Genomic DNA, 22,500 nt, shown 5'->3' with positions numbered 1-22,500 from the left:
TTTAAGAATTCTATTGTTTAGCTACAATATTGGCTCCTGAATGAATTTTCTAGCACTTCTGATTTTTCTTTTATGAATCGCAAACCTATAGCGAAAACAATAAGCCAAACAGTAAAGAAGAAAGGCAAAGATGGACAAGAGTTTTCAAGACTGTGGAGAATCTTTAAGGCTCATTTCGCAAACCGTGACAGCATGAAATCGGTTCGCATCTTTGTGAAAAGTGCTGAAACCCTTATTCATCAGCTATAGAGCATTGTTTACCCTTCTTGCCAACTAAACTTAAGCATGTGCTGGATGAATTTCCTTTGTTTCAGCCATGTGTTTTAAAGTGATCTTGATATTAACCGTGGGAAAGTTTCCACAGTCTTTTGCCGCTTCACGATGTCCAATCAGGACTTCCGAAGCCACCTGCTTGCAGGAAAGCAACGGGATTCTTAACTCCCTTTTGTTTTAAGTCCAACTGTCTTGCTATGCAGACATAACAATAAAAAAATCTGTAACCTTTTCGCATATCGAAACACCCAAAGATGCTTAAAGAATCGCTAGCACGAATTAATAGTCATACCTATTCGGGTTCTAAATTGTGGCTAAAACCAATATTTGGGCTTCAATTCATTTAGACGACTGATAATCTTATTTTATCATTAACAAAAAGAAAAAAGGGAAGAAAAAAGTAACGAGGACTAAGTGGAATGTTTGCATAGCGGTTGCCAGGACAAGGGTTGTGGAATATGATTTAAAATTGATTGCCAGATTTACACATGTTGTGAAAGTGACAATATACATACACGATACATAAGTAATGAATCAGTTGGCCCTTAGAACATGAGCTGAGGTTTATTAAAGTGAATAAAAATAATCACATCAACACAACTGTGCCGGTTATTATAAAATGATTTTACACAAAGTTCATTCTTAGTCTCAGTGACTCGGTGTCTTAGAAATGACTTGTAAATAAATAAAGAGTTCTGATTGGAGGAATGATCCCGTTTTTGTCCAATGGCAATAAAAAAGACTTTAGGGTAAGGGATTGATTTAAAATATCTAGGCGCTTGAGCTTTCAATACACTGCACAAGTATTTGAAACTTAAGGAATATAATTGACTGAATACCTCAGGTAAGTGCTTTCTTACAGGTTCTTTCAACGTCTTTCGACGGCTTAAACTTTTTTGCCACAGCTACTCGTACAATTTTTTTTCTACCTTAAATTCGGCGTTTTGATGAACTTGAGGGTTTTCTGTTCCTTAAGCAGAAAACCGTGGTACATGAAGTTAGTTTTTTTAAATATTGAGATTTGGTATTCAATTTATCATGAATAACAAGTAAACATCAGTTTCGAATTTTATACCCCAGGGAAAAGAAATAAATTTTCCATGGAGAAGGAAGTCACGTTCCGATCTCAATGGCATTTTAATGGTGGAAAAGAGGCGTCACTGAAGCCAGACACTCAAGAGATAGTCGAGAACTCGTCCTTTGGAAGTTGCGATACACCTGGTTTTTATCAGACCGGAAAATCCGAACACATCCCGAGAAAGTCAACAAGGACCTATCCCCTTGACCCTCGATTGCGGAGAATCCGAGCGAACAATCGTGAACGCCGACGGATTCAAGCCATCAACGACGCCATGGAGGCCCTCAGAAGGGTCATACCCAACACGAACAACAAGCGAAAGTTAACGAAATTGGAACTGCTGAGGCTTGCCCAGGATTACATACGAGATCTCTCCGAAATATTGCATGCTAACAAACACGAATGTGTTGAAGAAATTGAAAACTTTAGTTGTACTTTTACTGGATACAATAACTTTTTTGGCGGTCCCTTTCACACAAAGTAGTTTTTCTGATATCTCCATGCAGAGCGATGTCCATGGTGCTTAGGAAGGACAATGGAATGTCAATTTTAAGTACTTGCATGCGCCACGGAAGAAAATAACTTAAATCTGAACAGGATGGATACTAGGACGACGGTCGAAAGAAAAAGAAGCCGCGAAAAAGAAGAAGCGGAAGAAGACGAAGAAGAAGAAGAAGAAGAAGAAGAAGAAGAAGAAGAAGAAGAAGAAGAAGAAGAAGAAGAAGAAGAAGAAGAAGAAGAAGAAGAAGAAGAAGAAGAACAAGAACAAGAAGAAGAAAAAGAAATCGAAAGTGATGATGAAAAACTGAGAAAAAAATTCATAAGAACTGGGAAGGGAATCAGTTCCGAAACCCTTGTAGGCTAAATGGCCCATCACAAACGATTTTAGGGGATTTAACTCCTCTAGCTTTGAAGCAAATTATTATTTTGCATTTCTCTTTGTTTGATGGTATCTCAATGATAACTCAGTCTGTTATATAACTTTATTAAACAACTTCTATGATAATTTTAAGATAAGAACTATTGTACAAATTGTACAAATTATTATCTCATCGTAGTTGACCAAACCATTGTAAATACGATTTTTTGGATAGAAGATCTAATGAAAGCCTTTTTACTAGAGAATTGTCCAACTCTTTTGTTCTGATTCACCTATTAAACGTGTTGCGTTCATTTACTTTATTCTGAGCACAGACCATCACTGTTTTCACTGCGATTTCCTCGGAACCTATGACAGTTGCTCGTAGTTGAAAACTAGCACAGAAGAAGACTGACCGTACATCTCCATCCATGATGGCATGCTCTCGGTTCACTGTTTATTGTGTTGTTCCGCTAACTCAACCACAAACAAAAAGGGCTTTGTTCCCTTTCAACTACACACCAGCAACAAGGAAAATCTCATGTTGTCATCATCACAGAACATCAAAAATCTCTATTCTGCGTTATTTGCTGTTCGATCTCCTAACTGCTATTTGTCTTGTATTCTGTTCGCTTATTTTTGGAAGCATTAGACCTGCCAGACGATCTCCTTCCCCCCCCCCCCCCCCCCTAATTTTTCAGCCGTATTTCCGACCACCGCTCTCTTTGTTAAATTGTTTTCTTCAATTATTTTATTGTCTTTAAATGTTCTGGTCAAAATTGGTATAAGATTAGTAGATAACTCAGACGTGTTTGAAATACTGGCAAATTGTTTTTCCGTTAAATTTATTGGCACCGCAGTGAACTCTATCTTTATCTTTTTCTCAAGTCTTAACACGTGTAACTCTGAAAATAAGACCTATTCATTACCTTGTAATATTTAATAGCCTGCTGACAATAGCTCATTATGCCATTAATCTCTTTTTGCTTTCGCAAGCTAATTGGGTTGGTGTAACTTTACAATACATTTTTCCGGTAATACTTTCGAAAAGAACGATTTCTGAGCAACTTTCTCACTTCTTTTCTCAGTTACAATTGCTTTAATGGCAGAGGTGTGGGTACTACTCTTACTTTCTTCAAAACTTTCCGATTCTCGAGGCAAATTTATTAGGCATTGCCCAACCGTATTGTCGGTGTTAAATTGCAAATAAAATAGCCTGTGGAGGCACGCTTTCTTTTAAGTCCAATTTTTTTGTCTGAACCGCCTTCAAATGCTTAAGGGTGCCAGTTGATAAAAGTAGTGTACCTTATACGGATTGATGTGTAAAGCAACACTGCTGGTTTGTCTAGAACCTGTCTTTCATCCAAAGGTAATTAATAAAATGAGATGGCAGTTAAGGACCTAAATGCGGAAAAGTCGTGTTAAAGACCTTGAAAATGATTTGGGCACGACAAGTCGTTGGCAAAACGACAACCCACATTTGTATTAAAAAGCTGGTCCTTTGTTTTGAAGAAACAAAAGGCGAAATAATAGAGAGGTTTCATGGGTTGATTTCCTTACTTTTAGCAATTACGTCGTGACGTTTCTACAGTTCACAGTCTAGCTGAAGAGATATATCTTCTGTCTGGTTAAATCTGGGCATACTGCATTACGACATATTGCCACTCAGAAAATTGATTATTCGACGGCATTTAGCTGAAATTAAGAGTCGAGAAAAATAAACTTTAGAGTGATCTTGTTGAGTTAGAAGCTAAGGACTTGAAAGCTTGTCCAAATGCCTTACGAAATTCAAAAGCGATTTTTAGTACTGAGAAACTAAGTCCAGAAAACAGTATTCGTAGCCCAATGATGATAATCTTTATTTAAACACGATCAATTCATCAGCCATAAAAATACATATCACATACGCTAAAATATTTAACATTCATACTGTATACTATAACTAAAAGCTGTTTTCCGTGAATGCCGTGCGTAAAGAATGTCACTGATCTTACATTTAAATACCCCCAGAGACCTGTGTTCCTTATATCGCAGGGTAGACTGTTCCATAATGTGGCGCCATTGTAACTAAAGCTTTTTCGATAGTAATTAGTGCACGGTAATGGAACATTGAGTCCCTGAGGTCATAAGCAGAGTCACGCCACGTAAACTTTGAATACAGATACTCTGGAGCTAGCCCGTGCAGACATCTAAACACCATGGTGGCTTTATGAATTTCCTGCTCGCGTGCAAGATTTTCCCACCCTTAAAACTCGAGTAGCTCAGTTGCATCAGCATCATAATTAGAGAATGTCAACAAACGGGCTGCTCTATTCTGCAATTTCTGCAGTTTGTCTCGTAAACAGGTTATTTTAATTACCTATTTTCCTATAAATGCTTTTCCTTTTGAAAGTAGCGAGACAAAAGATTTCGAGAAAATGTCCATCGATCAATTTAATTGTTCATGGGACTCTTGAGTCTACCTTAAATTTATTCTGTTACACTGGGCCAAATCCGGATGAGTCAAATAGGGAAAAGTTTCTTCTTTCCGATTGATTTTGCTTTTTTGAAACTCACAAAGCGATCGATCGCGAGGCCAGTGTTTCGGGACTTTCAGCATTCAAGCAGGGATGGCGCAGTTGTGAGAGCACTCGCCTCCCACCAATGTGGCTCGAGTTCGATTCTTAGACCCAGCGTTTAATGAGGGTTGATTTGATTTCTGCACCCCAATTAGCGCCTTAGTGCTGAATACAGTTGGCACTCAAATATATAAAGTTAATAATAACAATAACAATAATAATAATTATTATTATTCACTTGTTCCTTCTTGCACAAGCTATATGTCCAATGCACTTTGCGAACGACATTCAGAAGGACTACTTAAACGCCGCTCTCGAAAACTGAGACATTTTATTCCTTACTTCAGCGATGGAAACCTCTGCCATGGTGCATGTATATGACGTTTAAAATGGGATTGAAGCGTGTTAAATTTTGTTAATAGCTAGGAAGTGCAATACCTTAACTAACAAAGCTAGTGTGCAAAGAGATCAGGCATCAAGAACAAGAGTAAAAGTTATTGTTAAAATCGTTCTTTCATGCACATGGGCTCTAAATGATGCTGGGTATAAATAATTATCACCTTGTGCCGGTTCTTGATGAGCCGGGGGCCAAAATTGCCCTGTAAGATGTGGTTTTGGTATTCAGAATGAGCTTACGTTTTTTTCCTTCACATGTACACAATCAGGTCTTAAAAAGTCTCTATATATCTGCTTGGTCATTGTTAAAACAGTGTTTCCTATGAATTGAAATGATCAGAGATGATTACTTTATAATCGTGAAATCTACTCAAGAACAGTTCAATGCTGGTTGCCTTCCTAGCTGCTTCTCCTTGAAGCTATAATGATAGGCTCTCCAGTCTCGGGCTACTATACTCATCATCTTTGTTACGTTTGATCCGGGAGGGGGGGGGGGGGGTGGGCAAATAGGGGCGGGGATAATCATGGTCTCGCTTAGAGGTGTAGATTTCGGATTCTTGTGTCAATTAAGGTGTTCTAGGCAAAACGCCATCATATGTAGCCCATATGTAGCCGTTATATTTTTTAAATATGGTCTCTTTTTCCCTTTTGGGAGTCCAAAAAGCCTGGGCCAAGCCCAGATTGGTCTCCATTTGGGGTTTAATTAAAACAATTTCGACGAGCATTCCCGCTCCTTCATATGCGAGGTCCCCCACCCATCCCCCCAGGAGTTTGATAATCACTTTTGTAATAAGAACCGCAATATTACGTTTAATTTATTTCCTCGTTTATTGTGCACCGTCTTGCTTACACTCGTATTTTAAGTTAGCAAGATGTTTTGCGGATATGTTATCTTGTTATATTTGGTTGTTTTAGTTTCGGACTATTTGCGAGAGAATGCCATTTGGTTTAACTGTTTTGTTTTCCATTGTAGACCTCTAAACGATCAGGAAAGCAGAAAGTAATCGTAATATCTGAAAAGTTCTCGACAATTTTTGGTAAAAGGAAAATAGAGCATGAGATTTTGAAAGATTAAGACGTCTACATCATTTCTGTTCTTTCCAGAGGCAAGCAACGCGACGTTCTGTCAGCCATGTGAGAAACGAACTATGCGCATGTCAGAAACACATGATATCATGATGCGCCCATGAAGTGAGGATTTTTAAAAAGGACACATGCTTTTCCCCTTCAAAAGCTGTAGTTAATGAAACAGGCGGTTAAGTATCCCGCTGATTAATTCCTGCTTCTCTCAAATTTGGATAATCCTCCACGAGCAAAGGACAGATGCTGTAAACTTTAAATTATGGTGTGTATTTTTTGTTAGGATTTTGAGCGTGCTGAGTTGTTTGGATAAAGGTCCAAGAACTTCTCAATAAGTTTTAAAACTTGTTGTATCCTTCATCTATTAGTGAAACCCTCTCAGCTAGGGGAGAAGGAAGCGTAGAAATTACATTTATCAGCTTACATACAATAGCAATTATTCTTAAATCTCATTTTTTCTATTTGAATGTGTTCCTCTAAAGTTAAACTTTGTGAAACCAAGCCAGACCACCACACCGGTGTCACTTGGAAGCACGCCGGTATGTGTATAGACAAACAAGGTGTTGTCAAGAGACACCCTCTGACATTTATTAAAATGAACTCTTTCCTTTCGCATACCGAAGCGAGACCCTGACAAAGTTTGTCATGAGTAACAAATTGAAAATGTTATATCCGGCTCTTGCCGTTCAAGGGGGGAGTCGAAACCGTTGTTTTCTTAGAAGAGCCTCTCGTGTTATTATTCAGCTACCACGCGCTTACTTTTCTCCATCTCAAACGACGCATGACGACCGCGCCTTCCCTTAATTTCCCTCGTGCAAGACGCTAAAACGCTTATTTACCACTCTGTCAGTATTAACATTTAAGGACCTTCCTTTGAAAGCCGGTACATTGGTGCTGACAAGGGCCCCAAGGAGACAGAACATCTTAAAAGGCCCGCTGTGTGAAAGAAATAAGGACCCGCGTTTTTTTGCCTTGTCCGAGTAATTCTAATTGATAGTAGTTTTGCTTCGGAAGAGAACAAAAGTTCCCCCGCTAGTATGGACTTTTGTAAGCCATGTAATGTGACCCCGCTTTATTATTTTTGCATTGTTCTCGTGAAGCAATGCGTTTGTAATCTGCTGTTCTTTTTAAAAGAAAAACTCCACGCTAATTTCCAACTGGTGTGGCATGACAACAGGCCATGTAAGGTGCACACTTCATTGCTAGCATGTGAGACCGGCTCTTTAAAGCATTTAACTCGTGATTACGTCTTTTGTTTATCTCGCAGATTCTGAAACTATTGAGGCCAAGGGAAGTCCCTCACCTGCTGGGAAAATCTCCTGAAACAAGCGCTTGCCCCGTGCAAAACGCTGTCTCTTTAAAAAGATCCATCTGCTAGAGCCACGCCCATGTGGAGTTCAGGGAGACAAACTGATTGCCGAGGTATTTAATACTAAAGAAGTCGGTTCACATGACCAAGAGATAAGAAAATTGACATTTAGTTGTTGTCTTTAAATCCTTTCCACTGAAACTACGTAAATGTTGTCAAAAGTAACAACAGTTGACGGCGAATCTGTGCTATTCAACACGTTCAGCATCTAAAGGTTGGGTAATAAGAGGGACTTGTCGGATTAATCTTTAATCTTTCTTTTGTCTTGCCCATATGCCGCAAGGCGGGGTGATCTAGCTCTCTTTCTTCTTAGGGCCTTAGATCTCTGAGTCAAGGTTAAATTTCCGTGATTCAAAGTGTTGCTATCCAAGGTAAAACATATAGCTTGAAGAAAGGAGTCTGATGAATCAATTGGATTTCAAGTTTTTTATGATACAGTGTGCATAATATCTAAATGGAAACTTCCATTTTATTGAATTGGACAGTGATGCACAGTACACGGAAAACCTGGTCTCTTCGTTCACTCCTATTGCAGGCAAAAGACTAGTGATCTTCTTTTTTCTTTAAATACAACATACAAAAGCAAATGGGCATTGCATGGAAGTTGCGTGCCTCGGTGAAGCGAAAAACGCATTGAACCTCTTTGTTCTACAGCTATTGTCCTTTAAAATGTGGTTCCTTCTGGGCTCGTGTTAACTCTTACTTAGGACCGTAAAAAAAAAATGTCCTTACGTTTAATTATGAATTGGTATCTCGGACTTTTGCCAAATCATTCCTAATTGACCAATGAAACTAGATAGAATAAAAAAATCAGTGATCTTGTAATTGTCATTTTTGAGGTGAAACCCTTTAAGGGATGTGCTATGGGAGAACAAGAGAACTTTAAGCTTTTTTCTTGGTTGGAAAGTCAAATTAAGACAAATGAACAGTTGCCTACAATATATATATGACACGAACTATATTCTTTATAGCGATGGTGACGGCTCTTCGAAGGCGCTGGGAATAGACCCTTGTAATTTGTACAAGAAACAGCCTATCTAACTTACTTCCTCTTACAAAATTTCCTAGCACTAAATTCATCATGGACGTTTATCATAAAGTCTAGGTACTGGCCATCCAAACATAACTTTTGACCCCATTTGAGCTGTTATCTCGAGCTTGAAGAGCCGAACGGCTCTTGAATCCGCATGATCGCTTTTTCTATCTCGCGATTCTACCGCGCAATAAGAAAGGAATATTAACCAGGTATATGTAACTGTATGTTTGTTCCCTGGATTTGTTTAAATCCCGGAAACTGAATCTGCAGAATATTGTCTCATAAATCGAGTAGAAAATGAATGGACGCTTTGTTGACTGGAAGGTAAAATAATATTCTGTTGAAATTTTGTGTACTGAAGCAAACAGATACGATGGGCTTTAGGCTTACCGCATCCAATTTCCCAGTTTGGACTGCACATCGCCTTTGATGCTGCAGTCTTCAGAAAATCGTTAGCAAGACTTGGAGTTAATTAACCTCTCCATGTAAAAGGAGAACAAGATGAAAAGCCTAACACAGTACAGACAATATTCAAACATGCAGTCTCACTGCACTGTGAAGCCTAACAGTCAGTTGGGATTTAAAATAATCATGATAAACGAACGTATAACTTTCGCGTCTCAGCTATCATGTTATTATTATATGACTTTTGTTCAGTGTCTCCGAATTAAAGGTTAGCTCGAACACCATAAAGTTGAAGCCCCTCTTTATGTGTAAACAAGTTAGTGATTGCTCTGTGATTGATTCCCTTTGAAATTCTCTTGTCTTTTCAAATTCAAACTGCATTGAAATTGGGCTTCCTTGAGATCGTAAGGAGAGTTTAACATGTAATACATGATTACTTCTTTAATGAAAACAAAAAAAACAAAAAAAAAAACGAACGAAAAAAGTTGGAATCATCACCCTGAAAAGATTTCTTCGCTGAAAGAGTATGGGCAGAAAATACGACCCCTTAGGTTCAGTTTGCCGCGCGTCGTCTGCTTTAGTTCGATGCGAATATAATTAATCACACATCTATCTCCGCCTAGTTAGAAAACTGAAAATTCGAGAGAAAACTAACTTTTTCTACCTTTAAACTGAGACAAAAACGCTATTTATTAAGTGGCTTGGGGTCCAAGATAAATTAAATTCCACGTGGTTTGAGATGGAAGAATCTAAAAGCGCGAACGCATGAACTTTTAGCATGAAAGAAGCGCATCACGCATGTTCTTTTCAGAAATGGTCGGGAAGAAAATAAATGAAGAAAGGCGAAGAATATAAGAAAAGAAAAATGGATAATCTCAAGTGCCTAAAACGAATCAACAACATCTAGTTTTTAAATATTTGGTTACACTTAAAAGACTGCCGTCTTTTCAGACTCTAAGAGAAGAGAAAATTGCGAATGCTTTCATTTGAATGAAGAAAATGTGAGGCAAAATCAATTTGCTACAAAATTAAGACTAAGGGGGCACTAGAAATGTCACATTGAATGGTAAGACGTAATGTTGTACCCACATATTTCAACACATCATGCCAGTGATAAAATATCATGCACATTCCACCAATACCGAGTTGTGATTTAACATTGCGAACTTGCTGAATCTCCCAAGCTACAGTCACTTTGTTCAAATCAGTTTTATATGAACTTTTTCTTCAAGAGGGATTTCACAATGTCTGAATTAAGGGGTGAATCAGAACTGCGTACTAAACCACTCGTCAAAATAAGCCCTCCCGAGGAGATTGATAATGAGACGGAAAAAACCAAGCTGGATTTTCAGCTTGTTAGTAGTGCAGGGTTTAACCCAGTAATGACCAACAAAGAGTTCACTTTGTATCTAAACGGTTCTGATCGTAAATTTACACTCAATTGTTTTCAATACCGGGAATTAATGTTCAGACTCTTTAATAACCTTTACTTAGTGATAAGAAATTTTATTATATTTTCCCACGCAAAAATACGAAACACTGAAAGAGTCCCTTTGCAATGAATTTCGGCACTGACTTTACTGTATCGAAGCGCCCGAAATAAGTCATCGTTTTCGTAAGCGAATCTATAGTCCATGAATATCCAATAGTTTGAGCTGTTTCTTACAAGCAAAAGAAACAAATAAACAGCTTGAGACAAATCAAATGAGCAGTGGTCAAATCAGGAAACATTTTCTATTTTGACAAGAAGTCTTAAAAAGAATTACAAGCTACATTTCTTGAATACAGTGATTGACAGTAAAATAGTATTAATTGAAGTAGTTTTAACGTAATTTAAAAAACACTTAGTGACTTTTCAAAACAAACCCTTTTCTCCATTATAAAACTTGCTATGTTATGCGCAAAAATCTACTGTCATGGTTGACTTTGCATCAACGACAGTCATTTAAACTCTGTAATCTTCGGAGAAGTCGAACTTTCTTTTACACACCGTGAAACAAGTTTCCATATTTTTTCGTCACGGAAATCAGGGCCAAGTTTTACTCATTGTTCGCCGTCTGCAAGTTTGTTACAAAACAGTCCCTTACCTTAATATAGTCTAAATGTTTCCTGATGCCTGACTGTTCCAGTGTTTTTCCAGGCCAAGATTTGTCGTCCCACGAAACCAAAACGACTATAATGTGAACTTAGATCAATGTAAAACGAAGGCATGTAAACCCTCACAACTTCGCCAAGTGCATGCTGTGTTCCTCGACCAAAGAGAATCACAACATCCGTCGCTCTCGTCCATTTTAATTAATTAGTTAATATGTCATTAATCCTTCTTGCAGCCCATAGGCTGTTTTCATTTCGCTTCAGTTATTTCGAAAACGAAAGTCCAAAAGATTGGGGTGCCCTGTGAATTAATCAGTTCTTAGATGTCGTAAACAGCTGAACAATTACAAAATAGCCCGGTGTTTATTTTTTATCTAATTTAAGAAACTTTACCTTCCAAAGTCTAAGTGCTATTCGCAATTGTTAAGTTTGAAAAACGCACAATATCACTTGATTACTGAGCCAAGAGAAATTTGGTCGGGAGAAATGAATCTTGGTATCTTCAGATCAAAATAATACTACAAAACAAAATTAACAAGGCGGAACATCCCAGCTGTTCTTAGATTAAAATACATCATTTCATGCTATTATCGTTGTCTGTTTAAAGCGAGGACAATAGCCGAGTGCTTTTTGAATGAGAACTGACGTATCAGGTATTCACTTCACTTAACAATTAACGTAATTAGGTCCATCAATCACAAACGAATCCGTCCTTTTGATTTGATCTTAGTAGTCCCTTCACATATCAGCGGTCTTCATCGCAAGGACAGCCAATGCAAGAAAACTGACGGTCCTGCGCTGAATTGTAAATTAGTTAATTCGACCTTTGTTGCTGATTTTTTAAAATCGATATCCAAGTTAAATTATTTGATGAATTTATAGCCATTATCTTTTTTTAAAATTCTTAATTCATTTTCAAAATTCACTTAGGGTGATTTCATTGGTAATCCATACAGTCCTTGTCTCAAGCTTCATCCAAAAGCCTTGGAGTTTGCCGTCTCAATACTTGCAACTTTTTTTAAGCAAGCTGGTTCGAGTGTCGATTTCTAGAGGGGCAAGCTGGTTTTTGCGTTACGTCATTGTCGCCATGTTGGTGGACGAAAACAAAAGATCTTCCATTTTCTCCTTTTGTTCGCCCATTAGCAAATAGACCACTTTAAAAAATGGCGACCACTTTTACATTCTTTTGCTTTTATGTTAATTCAGTGGACCTACTGCACTCATTTTGAAACAAAACTATTTTGAAATTTGCTCCGTAGCGAGGCTACAAAGGTTAATTTTTGGCATTAAACAGAAGAATCTAGAATCTGTCTCTAGAGACAGGTTGAAAACCATCTATTTTTGGTTTTCGCTCACGTGATCAACAGATATGTTTGTTAATGAAAACAAAAGAAAACATTTGTGTAGGTAATCGCATGAGGGCCGAGTAAAATTAAAGCCTTAGCCAAACGGGAAATGTTTGACGACCAAACATAATCAAACATTGTTTGGTGATCAAACATTTTACCGTTTGAAGACCTTGTTTGATGATGTTTTATGGTGTTTGATGATGTTTGATCGTGTTTGAACTCCATCAAACATTCGATCAAACAACATCAAACATTTCTTTTGTTCTCATGTTTGTTTGGTGATGTTTGGTTCGTTTGGCCAGGTGTATCAAACATGTTTGGCTCGCGCATGGGGTGATAAAACATGTTTGAACCGTTTGGCCATGGCTTCAAACATCAACATGTTTGATCACCAAAGAATGTTTGATGATGTTTGGTCGTCAAACATTTACCGTTTGGCCAGGGCTTAAGGATTAATATCACGCCTGTTTTCAGAAGTTGCTTGGTTGCGCAGCAACGAGGGCAATTTCAGCCACTTCTGAAAACACAAGTGATATTGATCCTTAATTTTACGAGGACCTATTGCGATTACTTGTTAATAACATAGAGGGCAAAATTTTCTTAACATTGTTGATGCACTTCGAAAAACTATCAGTTATGCGGAGTAAAAACACCCTTCGCTCGCAAAAAAAGCAAACAAACAGACAAACAAGCCAACTACTTCTTTAGGTCCAACACGAGTACAGATGATTGCTATTTATACCCGCTCGAGAAAAAAAATCGAGTTTCATTCCTGAACAAAAGCAACAACGATTTAACCAAATGTTAATCTTTAAATTATTAAATTCACATGTGCTTTTGAGGTTTCTACTACTTGAAAATAAGAATCCACTCGAGAACACTCATCCATAAAGAAAGCAAACAGTTTTTCTACAGAAAGGACTTCTTCCACCAAGTTTGAGCCCCTCGTTCATCCCATCAATGGCAAAATGTTCTCTGACCCTTTTTGGTGAGCTGCACAACCTCACAATCCCGGTACGCCCGGCACCATGCAAGTCCACCCAAGATTTAAACTTTTTTATGAGAAAAATCTTTTGCTCTTCCTCTTATCACTCAAAAATTCACCTTCCGGAGTATCTAGTTCTTCGGATCCTTTAAAGCATTTTAGCGAATGCAACGCGAAGATATTGTTTTGCTTAAAATGAAGAAACCAACTTAACGTAGAAGCAGTGCGTTCAGCCAATCAGGAGCGAGTATTATTGGCGCTCGCCCATTCGTGAGCTGTTCCTACAACGAAGGGCCAACTGCGTCCAAAAGTGATCGCACGGGCCCAAATCCCGGGATGACTCGTTTGGTACGACGCTCCAGCGCCACGTCTAGAGGTACTGCATTTTTCTCTCTTTCAAACATTCCGTCAGCTCATGCGCAAATGTTCTGGCTCTCCGATACCTACCGTACCAAAAAAGATGCTGGTTTTTACAAGGAATTGACATTTTCAGTTGATTGTACTGGCATAAACGTAGATGTAAGAACCGTGCGAGTCTGGTCTTCTGGAGATAGAGGTGAGAGAACGTTTCGTGCAGACTGGGACGCCTGAAATGCTTTTTTGCAAAGCTGGCGGTTCACGAGTGAAGTTGTCTCTATGGCCTCTCTGTGGACGAATTCCAGGACCTACCGATACAATTTGGGCAACTTTTGAGAGCTAAAAACTTCAATGGATGCGGTATTTTGCTGGTAGGACAGGGTGGCCCTACACTTATAAAAAAGTCTATGAAATGAGAATCGGGTCTTCCCTTGTCACGGAATGGCAGAATTACCCAGGATTCTTTTGGGCATGAACGAGGCAACTTGAGAAGCACGAAACTGGACCTCATCAAATGGTTGAAGCGTGGCCGGAGAAAAAAGTGAGAAGAAAATTTCTAGCAGATACTAAGGAGTATCCATGGTGTGTGCTGTTAATGCAGACTTATGATTTCTGAACAAATTTTCGTTATAGGAAATTCGTGACAAAGTAGTGCTTTTTTCGCTGTTATTCTTGTAGTAGCAAAAACTGGCATTTCGTCAGTTGTCCTTGTCAAAAGAACGTTATAATATAAGTAAGAGAATACTGAGATTTACATTTGCAGATTACCAAAGCCAAACTCTATATGATCTCTATGCAATAAGCGCATTCAACATTTCTTGATATTAATATTATAAAAGTTTGTTTTTGAAGGATTTTCCTACTACTGCATATCAAAAGAAAACAACCGAGTTTTCTCTCCGGTCTTCTCAGTTCTCATGATGTTCGCGGGAAATTACATTCTGTTCCTCAATCAACCTTTACCAACCAATTATGGTCTTAATTCTCTTTCTTACTTCAGTATCAGGTAAGTTATGGAATGCACTACCTGATTATATTTTATTCGTACTGAATGAGTTAACAGGTTTTAAAATGAGAATCCAGGCCGCATTTTGTATAGCTGCTTTTTTTGAAAATCGCTGTTTCTTTAAATATTTCATGTTTAATTATGTATCCGTATGGGCTATGTATTTTAGCTGTAAATGTAATGTCTGCAAGATATTAGCTATTGTAATTTCTCTGAAATTCGAGACGAAATAAACTCTAAGCATGTGTGTATGTTACCTTGAGCAGGGCGCGTGCGTACACTTTGTAATCGGCGACTCCAGTGCTTACCATATGTCAGATAAAATGACTTTTCTCTTGAATATATAAGCCATCGAAATGTTACGCTAAATTGTAATGACAAGGGCGGTCTGGAGCTGTGAGTAGGCGTGGAATTTGTCTCATATGGTTTAGGGGCCGACATATCCCTCCTTCAATGCCGTACCGGGAGGCGAGGTCGGTAGCAGAAAGCAACGAAGGGCCAACTGTGTCCAAAAGCGATCGCACGGGCCGAAATCCCGGGATGACTCGTTTGGTACGACGCTCCAGCGCCACGTCTGGAGGTACTGCATTTTTTTTTCTTGTTCAAACATTCCGTCAGCTCATGCGCAAATGCTCTGGCTCCTCGATGCTTACCATACCAAAAAACGATGTTGGTTTTTACAAGGAATTGGCATTTCAGTTGATTGTACAGGTATAAACGTAGATGTAAGAACCGTACGAGTCTGGTCTTCTGGAGACAGAGGTGAGAGAAGGTTTCGTGCAGACTGGGACGCCTGAAATGCTTTGTTGCAAAGCTGGCAGTTCATGAGTGAAGTTGTCTCTCTGGCCTCTCTGTGGACGAATTCCAGGACCTACCGATACAATTTGGGCCAGTCTTGAGAGCTAAAAACTTCAATGGATGCGGTATTTTGCTGGTAGGACAGGGTGGCACTTATAAAAAAGTCTATGAAATGAGAATCGGGTCTTCCCTTGTCACGGAATGGCAGAATTACCCAGGATTCTTTTGGGCATGAACGAGGCAACTTGAGAAGCACGAGACCGGACCTCTCAAAAAGTGAGAAGAAAATTTCTAGCCAGATACTGAGGAGTACCCCTGGTGTGTGCTGTTAATGTAGACTTATGATTTCTGAAGAAATTTTCGTTATAGAAAATTCGTGACAAAGTAGTGCTTTTTTCGCTGTTATTCTTGTAGCAAAAACTGGCGTTTCGTCAGTTGTTCTTGTCAAAAGAACGTTATTATGTAAGTAAGAGAATACTGAGATTTACATTTGCAGATTACTAAAGGCAAACTCTGTATGATCTCTATGCAATAAGCGCATTCAACATTTCTTGATATTTACACTGTAAAAGTCTGTTTTTGAAGGATTTTCCTGCTACTGCATATATAACAAAAAAAAACCAATCGATTTTTCTCTCTGGTCTTCTCAGTTCTCATGATGCACTGGCAAAGATGTCTGGCACAGCACTCCGAAATTTCGGTAGAAAACGATATCCTGGTGCTAACGCGGCAAAAAATGTAAATAAAGATTTCCCTATAGGAATGTTGCAAAATAATTGGCGTAAGTGGAAGCAGAGATTTGAACTGTACATGGAAGCTTCAGATTCAGTGAAGAAACCTGGGAATCAACGAGTCGGGCAAGTGACACAGGGATCACAAAGTGCACGGAAAGTGACATCATCGAGCCCCCTATCCGCACTAGATATCCAAGAACTGTACAATCACCCAGACTAAGTGACTTTGTATATATTCTTACATTGCTAAGCCGAGTTGTTGTTATCACCTGACACATTAACACCAGAAAAGTGTGTATTCTTTAACCAAGTTTTGCTGGAATAATAAACAGTAGACCAAATCAGTAACTCAATGCTGTACCCAACATAAACCCTTTGGTTTGGGTACATCGTTGAGTTAAAGCGGTTTTCAATTGAGTGTCGAAAGTAATTAAAGAATTGCTTTGGTTTATGATTACTTCACTCAGTGATTGGTTCAAAGTTCTCGCGCCACTTTTTTAACCAATCAGATGTGAAACCGAAACCAATCGTGGCTCGCGCGTGCACATTTTACCGCGCTATGAGTCGGCTACGTGTAATTACTTCTAGTTTTGATTGGTTTACCGGATTGTCTCCGTACTTTTTGATTGACTAAAGTAATTACTTTGGTTTTGGTTTTACGATACTCGATTGAAACTCACTCTAGCCGATTTAGTCTATTGTTTTTTTCCCGCAAAACTTGGATTAAAAATAGACACATTTCGGACGCTGATGGAGACAAACCTGATACTAGATTCTTACTCTTGGGTAATGGACTCTTGACACAGCTAACAGAGCTGAAAAACGACTGCGCATGCGCCAGATAAGCCGCGCAAATCGCGCAAATGAACGCAACTGTGTGCGTTTGATTCGTTTGATCTCGTCTTGTGCCTTTGTCACTTTATAACTCTTGACGGTGTGAATTTTAAACTGAGAACATGGCGATGTCATTTAAATGACACATCAGATGTGTGTAATATATTTGTCTGGAATTTTTGGGCCTTACGGTCCAAACTCAGGTAAATGTTTGTGAATGTGCGCTGCAGAAACTAACGGAGGCTACGTTGAGTGTTCCATATTTGTTTTTGAAGTGTCCAGAACGTTTGGTTAGGTTTGCACACTAGGATACTGCCCATGCAATCGCTACAGTTTTCTTCAACAAGATATATTGGGCAGAGTTATCTGAAATCACCATTACAACCAATTATATTTACAATGAGTTAGTTAAACGTAACATTAGTCCTTAAGCATATTTGAAATTTGTCAACCTCCTTCTTGCACTAAGGCAGCAGTTCATTTAGAGTGCTGCCACTTTGCAATAGCCACTTAACCTCCTGACTGCCCCCATAGAAATCGCTGCCTAATAGAAAAAACACTTTGTCAACTTGTGAAGCTGGAATAAACACAAGTACTGGAGTACATAGTAAATATTGAAGTTGTTTGTCCCTGGCTCAGAGCATTTCTTCTATGAAAAGGTAAATTGGTTGCAAGACTGGCCTCTGAGATTACACTCAGGAGAGGTTCTAGTTGCACAATAGTGTGATCAGTTGGTTGAGCATCGGGCTGTCATGCGGGAGATCGTGAGTTCGACTCTGGCCGGACCAACACTCAGGGTCTTAAAATAACTGAGGAGAAAGTGCTGCCTTTGTAATTACATCCGCAAATGGTTAAGACTTTCAAGTCTTCTCTGATAAGGACTATAAACCGTAGGCCCCGTCTCACAACCCTTCAATGTTCACAACCCAGTGGGACGTAAAAGAACCCACACACTATTCGTAAAGAGTAGGGCATGGAGCTCCCGGTGTTGTGGTCAGGACTCATTTCATTCAGTCATGTTCTGGGTGAGATCGCTAATGGACTGATAGCGGCTGCCAGCGGCGCCTGTATATGCTGATGTCCGATCTCACCCATAGATCCCTTGCTTGTAAAGCGCATTTGAATATATTTATAGAAAATGCGCTATAGTTTAAATTCATTACCATTACCATCAATAACATTGTTTATTGACGTAGTGAGGCTTGTATTTTTGTGTTACAGAACCACCAAAATACCCTGTGCAATCAACTGATACACCCATGTTCGGCAGACTAGCGAGTTAATTAATGGTACATCCATATATAAGGAAAAGAACAATTTGCTGAATAAAAGTGCAATGTCAAGGCCCTGCTTCCTGTTAATCCTAGGATTATTGACTGAGCAATACTTTTTGAAAATGGCCAGAAAGTGGCACCTGAGCAACTTAATTGTAGTCTAGGTTCCACATCCTTTAAATAATAATATATTTTTATTATTGTAATAATGCAACACTCTTGGTGTCAACATTTATGTCACTTTGCTTTCCCCCTTGACTGGCCATTATTTGCAAATCTATGTTCAACCGAACGTCAAAGGCAAAATTATGAAAGTCTCAAATCTAAGAGCTGTGTTTAGTAAACAGTTGAGGGTCATTGGTTTATAATGTGTGGTTTATAGTCTGTTTATATTTTTATTTCGTCATGTTTTCTTTGTCTTGGTTGTGCAATAAGAATGACTTTTTGTACTACTCAGAATTTTCATAGCCACCATAAAAACTGACATGTGCAGTTTCCTGATTTTATGATATTGTAGATTGTAGCATTGTAATATGCATCTCATGGACAATAACATTAATTTTCATTTTTTTATCCTTAGGGAGATGGATCCACCTGGTATTATTTGTGGCAGTTTTGTGAGATGTTAACTCTAAAAGGATCCAGAAGAAATTCAGCTCCTTTTTTTCCAGCAATAAACCACAATAATGTTATTGGATGTTGGCAGTGTGGAACAAAAAGTCACCGAGAAATCCAAACAATGCTGTTGCCTTTGAGTGAGTAAGCAGTGTCTTTAGTCCTCTTCGCATGGTCAAACTTCCTAATGCTGATGTGGCCCTGTTATCTACATTTGTACCTTACACTAAGTGAATTAACTCCTATGCGACATAAAAATGGCTTAAAAACGTCGTTACCTACTTTTTTTTGTGGAAAATGCCAAAAATTTCGGTCGGTCGGAAGACGCTAAACGGAGAAAAAAAGGGATGGCCTGATACATAAATTCGTCACTGATATTATTGGTTGCATTAGAGTTTGTGCCGAAAGTAATTTGGTCAATGCGTTTAGAGAATTGCTTAACGCTAGCCTTGAAAGATAAATAGCTAGGCTTGGACTTTTAACTGGCAAGGTGAGCAGTTCCAAACAATGCTAGCACGATGAGTGAAAGAATCATGTAAGGCTTTGGATTTAGAAAACACAGGTTCCAATCTTAAATTATCTCTGAAATTGTATGAAGTTTCGTGCTTTGTAAATAAATTGTTGATGTCATCGGTAGCTAAGTTATGAAAAGTCTGGTATGCAATACAGGCACGTCTTCTCTTATACATGTAATGTATAGATGACCATTTTGCCATGCTGAGAGCTTCATGTTTCGGGGAAGATATGCTGATATTGTGAATCAGTCTGGCAGCACGGATGTGCGAGTCCTCGAGGTCAGCCAACAAGTTGGAAGATCCCCACAAAGATATCCAACAAGTCACACTTGGCAAGATACTTTTGAAATAAACAAAATAAATAGATTCCAAAGTGGATCGGTTGAAGGTCTTCATCTCTTTAAGCTTAGAAATCTTTGCGTTGAAGTTTGAAGTAACCATTTTGATGTGAGGAGACCAGTTAAGCTTGTTATCAAGTTTGGATCCTAAGCAAGATGAACTGGAAACACAATTGATGGGTTTATTGTCTATAGTGATGAGTCTGATTGGACCGATGAATGGTGTTTTTGAGATGAACATTTCTTCAGACTTGGCCGGGTGGATGAAGATGGAGTTAAATTTAGACCAGGTAAGTAGTTGATGCAAGAGTTTTCAATAATACAGGCAGTGGAGTCGTCGGCAAACATTTCTATCTTTGAGTCAAGGGACAAAGACAGGTCATTTGTAAAGATGCTAGCTAAAACGTCTTGGGCCCAACAGGGAACCTTGGGGTACGCCAGGGGTTAATCTCATTTTCTCAGAATTCGTACCATTAATAGACACAAACTGGTGGCGGTTATTCAGGTAATTAACAATCCCGTCAAATGAGTCATCACATAGACCTGAAGCTTGGCGTTTTTGAGGTAAAATCTGATGACACACACAGTCAAAGGACTTTTGGAAGTCAATAAAGATTATGCCAATTGATTTTCTTTCATCTAAAGCAAGCCTCCATCTCTCTGTCATGCTACGAAGCAGCAACTCAGAAGATCTACCCTTTCTGAAGCCCCATTGGGAGGCAGTAACTAGATTGTTTGGTTCAGAAAAGAATCAAGTTGAAAACAAGCAATGCTTTCCAATAACTTGCTTGGTATATTTAGAAGTGAAGTTGGACGATAATTTCCACAGTCCTGAGAACTACCCTTTTTATATAGTGAACCTCTGGTGTCTTCCATTGCGATGAGAACATGCAATCATCAAAGCTCTTCTTTGCAATGTTAAGAAAGTTATCAATGAAGACATCATCCAGCATTTGCAGTTCTTTGCCAGTGATTTTATCAGGGCCACAAGCTTTTCCCAATTTGATGTAGTTCTTGAAACAATAGGATAGGAGCTCTTTATTGACGGTAAATAACTGTAGAGTAGGGGTAATTCTGTAAATGTGATTGACTAGTTGAGTGGAAAGATCCAGAGCTGATAAACTGTTAGTATTAGCCAGAGTTGAACATATATTGGTAAAATAGGAGTTGAATTCATTTGCTCAGTTTTGGAAGATTGTCGGTTCGACAATCAGGCATTGTCCTGTATCGCAACCACTTAGCGAACTAGTCTCCACCGATAAGTTCGAAGCTCTCATCAATGCCACCGGCCGACTACGCCAAAGCAGACTTTCTGGGAATTTCTGGTCCTCTCTGCAAACCAACAACTTGCAAAAATGTAGGAGAAACTTGCGACAGAAAGCCAACACAAAAAAGAAAACATTGCGGCATTGCTGGTTACTTTACCGTATAGTCACAGGAAAGGCGCATTAGACGCGCGAAAATTTTTTTTACACGATTTCTACACCACCTCAATTTTTAGAGAAACATTAAAACTCGTCAAAAATTTTAACAAAATTCTCATCTTTCGAACAGCGACCTATTTTTTAAATTTAATCAACGGCTGTCATTTTCCGGCGAACATATGGTCTTTTTGAATGAGCGCGTCCTTGAGCCTGCGTTGATTGCCCCGGATCAGTGACTTGCACAGTCGTTTTTCAGCTCTGTTGACACAGCTAAATTTCTTCTTTAGCACGCTTCTTCCGTTGCTAGTCTAGCGCTGACCTAAGGAATCACAGACTCCGAGGGTAATCTTCGCTTATTCCGTAATTTTGTGTTTCCTTGATATGTGGATATGTCATGCGATCGCAGTGATAGGTCTAACCCTGTTCATAACTGAAGCGCACACTCTAGCAAACAAATGCTTTCAATCTTTGTTTGTGTGTTCTATCGTTTCCTTTTGTCGTCCTCACAAAATTGTAAATTCAATTTATAATTAAAGGGCTGCCAGAAGGAGGCTTGTCACCAACCAACAATCGGCATAAGTAAACTTTGCTGTGACATAAATAAATTTTAATGTAGTTTATAGTTTCTCTGTACCCCTCGCGATAAGTTTTCTATTGATTCCCTCACACAACCATATGCATCAAACATTAACCTACAAGGGGAAAAAAAGCGTTTGCTATGATTAATATCATGCAAGAAATATATCAAATTAAGCTTGCCACTGAGTCTCTGGCTTGAGGCTTGCATGGCAAAATATAATAAACTTTAAAAGAGCATTTTCATTCACTTTTCATTATTCTCGCTCGCAAGTTGGATGTAATGTCTAAATTTATTTGCTGCATTTGTCTGAAGGACTGTTCCCCGGAGATTCTCTCTAAGAGTGGGGTTGAGATATATGGGTGAAAAATGTAATATTGCGGGAAAATAATGCAATTGTTCTGAGATGCTAGTAAAAAAAATCATATTTCGGAGGAGATGCTGACTCTCCTTTAGAAATTAATGCGCGCGCGTGTTAGGAAATATTCCGCTTTATTCCGGAGATAATTTGCAAAGCCAGCTGCAGATTGAGGAATTCTATCGGTA

At 38.8% G+C, this 22,500-nt stretch overlaps 1 protein-coding gene and 2 long non-coding RNA genes across 4 annotated transcripts in view; 2 read left to right on the top strand and 1 right to left on the bottom strand.

Moving 5' to 3' along the window:
* The window catches only part of LOC138049127 (uncharacterized), an 11,702-nt gene extending 9,242 nt beyond the window's left edge, over positions 1 to 2,460 (top strand). Inside the window, exon 3 of the long non-coding RNA XR_011132306.1 lies at positions 1,354 to 2,460. This is a non-coding gene — a long non-coding RNA (uncharacterized lncRNA). The remainder of the gene's footprint in view (positions 1 to 1,353) is intronic.
* The window catches only part of LOC138049126 (uncharacterized), a 15,077-nt gene extending 3,682 nt beyond the window's left edge, over positions 1 to 11,395 (bottom strand). Inside the window, exon 1 of the long non-coding RNA XR_011132305.1 lies at positions 11,142 to 11,395. This is a non-coding gene — a long non-coding RNA (uncharacterized lncRNA). The remainder of the gene's footprint in view (positions 1 to 11,141) is intronic.
* LOC138049124 (neuropeptide FF receptor 2-like) overlaps positions 7,651 to 22,500 on the top strand; it is a 63,900-nt gene continuing 49,050 nt past the window's right edge. Inside the window, exons 1-2 of one of the 2 annotated variants that reach the window (XM_068895258.1) lie at positions 7,651 to 7,666; positions 19,066 to 19,240. The gene's annotated coding sequence lies outside the window, so the exon portion shown is untranslated. Of the gene's footprint in view, positions 7,667 to 18,746; positions 19,241 to 22,500 lie in introns of those variants that run through there. The other variant, XM_068895260.1, reaches the window with a different exon arrangement.

This window comes from Montipora capricornis, chromosome 5 (assembly GCF_036669925.1).
Source record: "Montipora capricornis isolate CH-2021 chromosome 5, ASM3666992v2, whole genome shotgun sequence".
Lineage (NCBI taxonomy): Eukaryota > Metazoa > Cnidaria > Anthozoa > Scleractinia > Acroporidae > Montipora > Montipora capricornis.
This window is presented reverse-complemented; position numbering and strand designations above follow the sequence as displayed.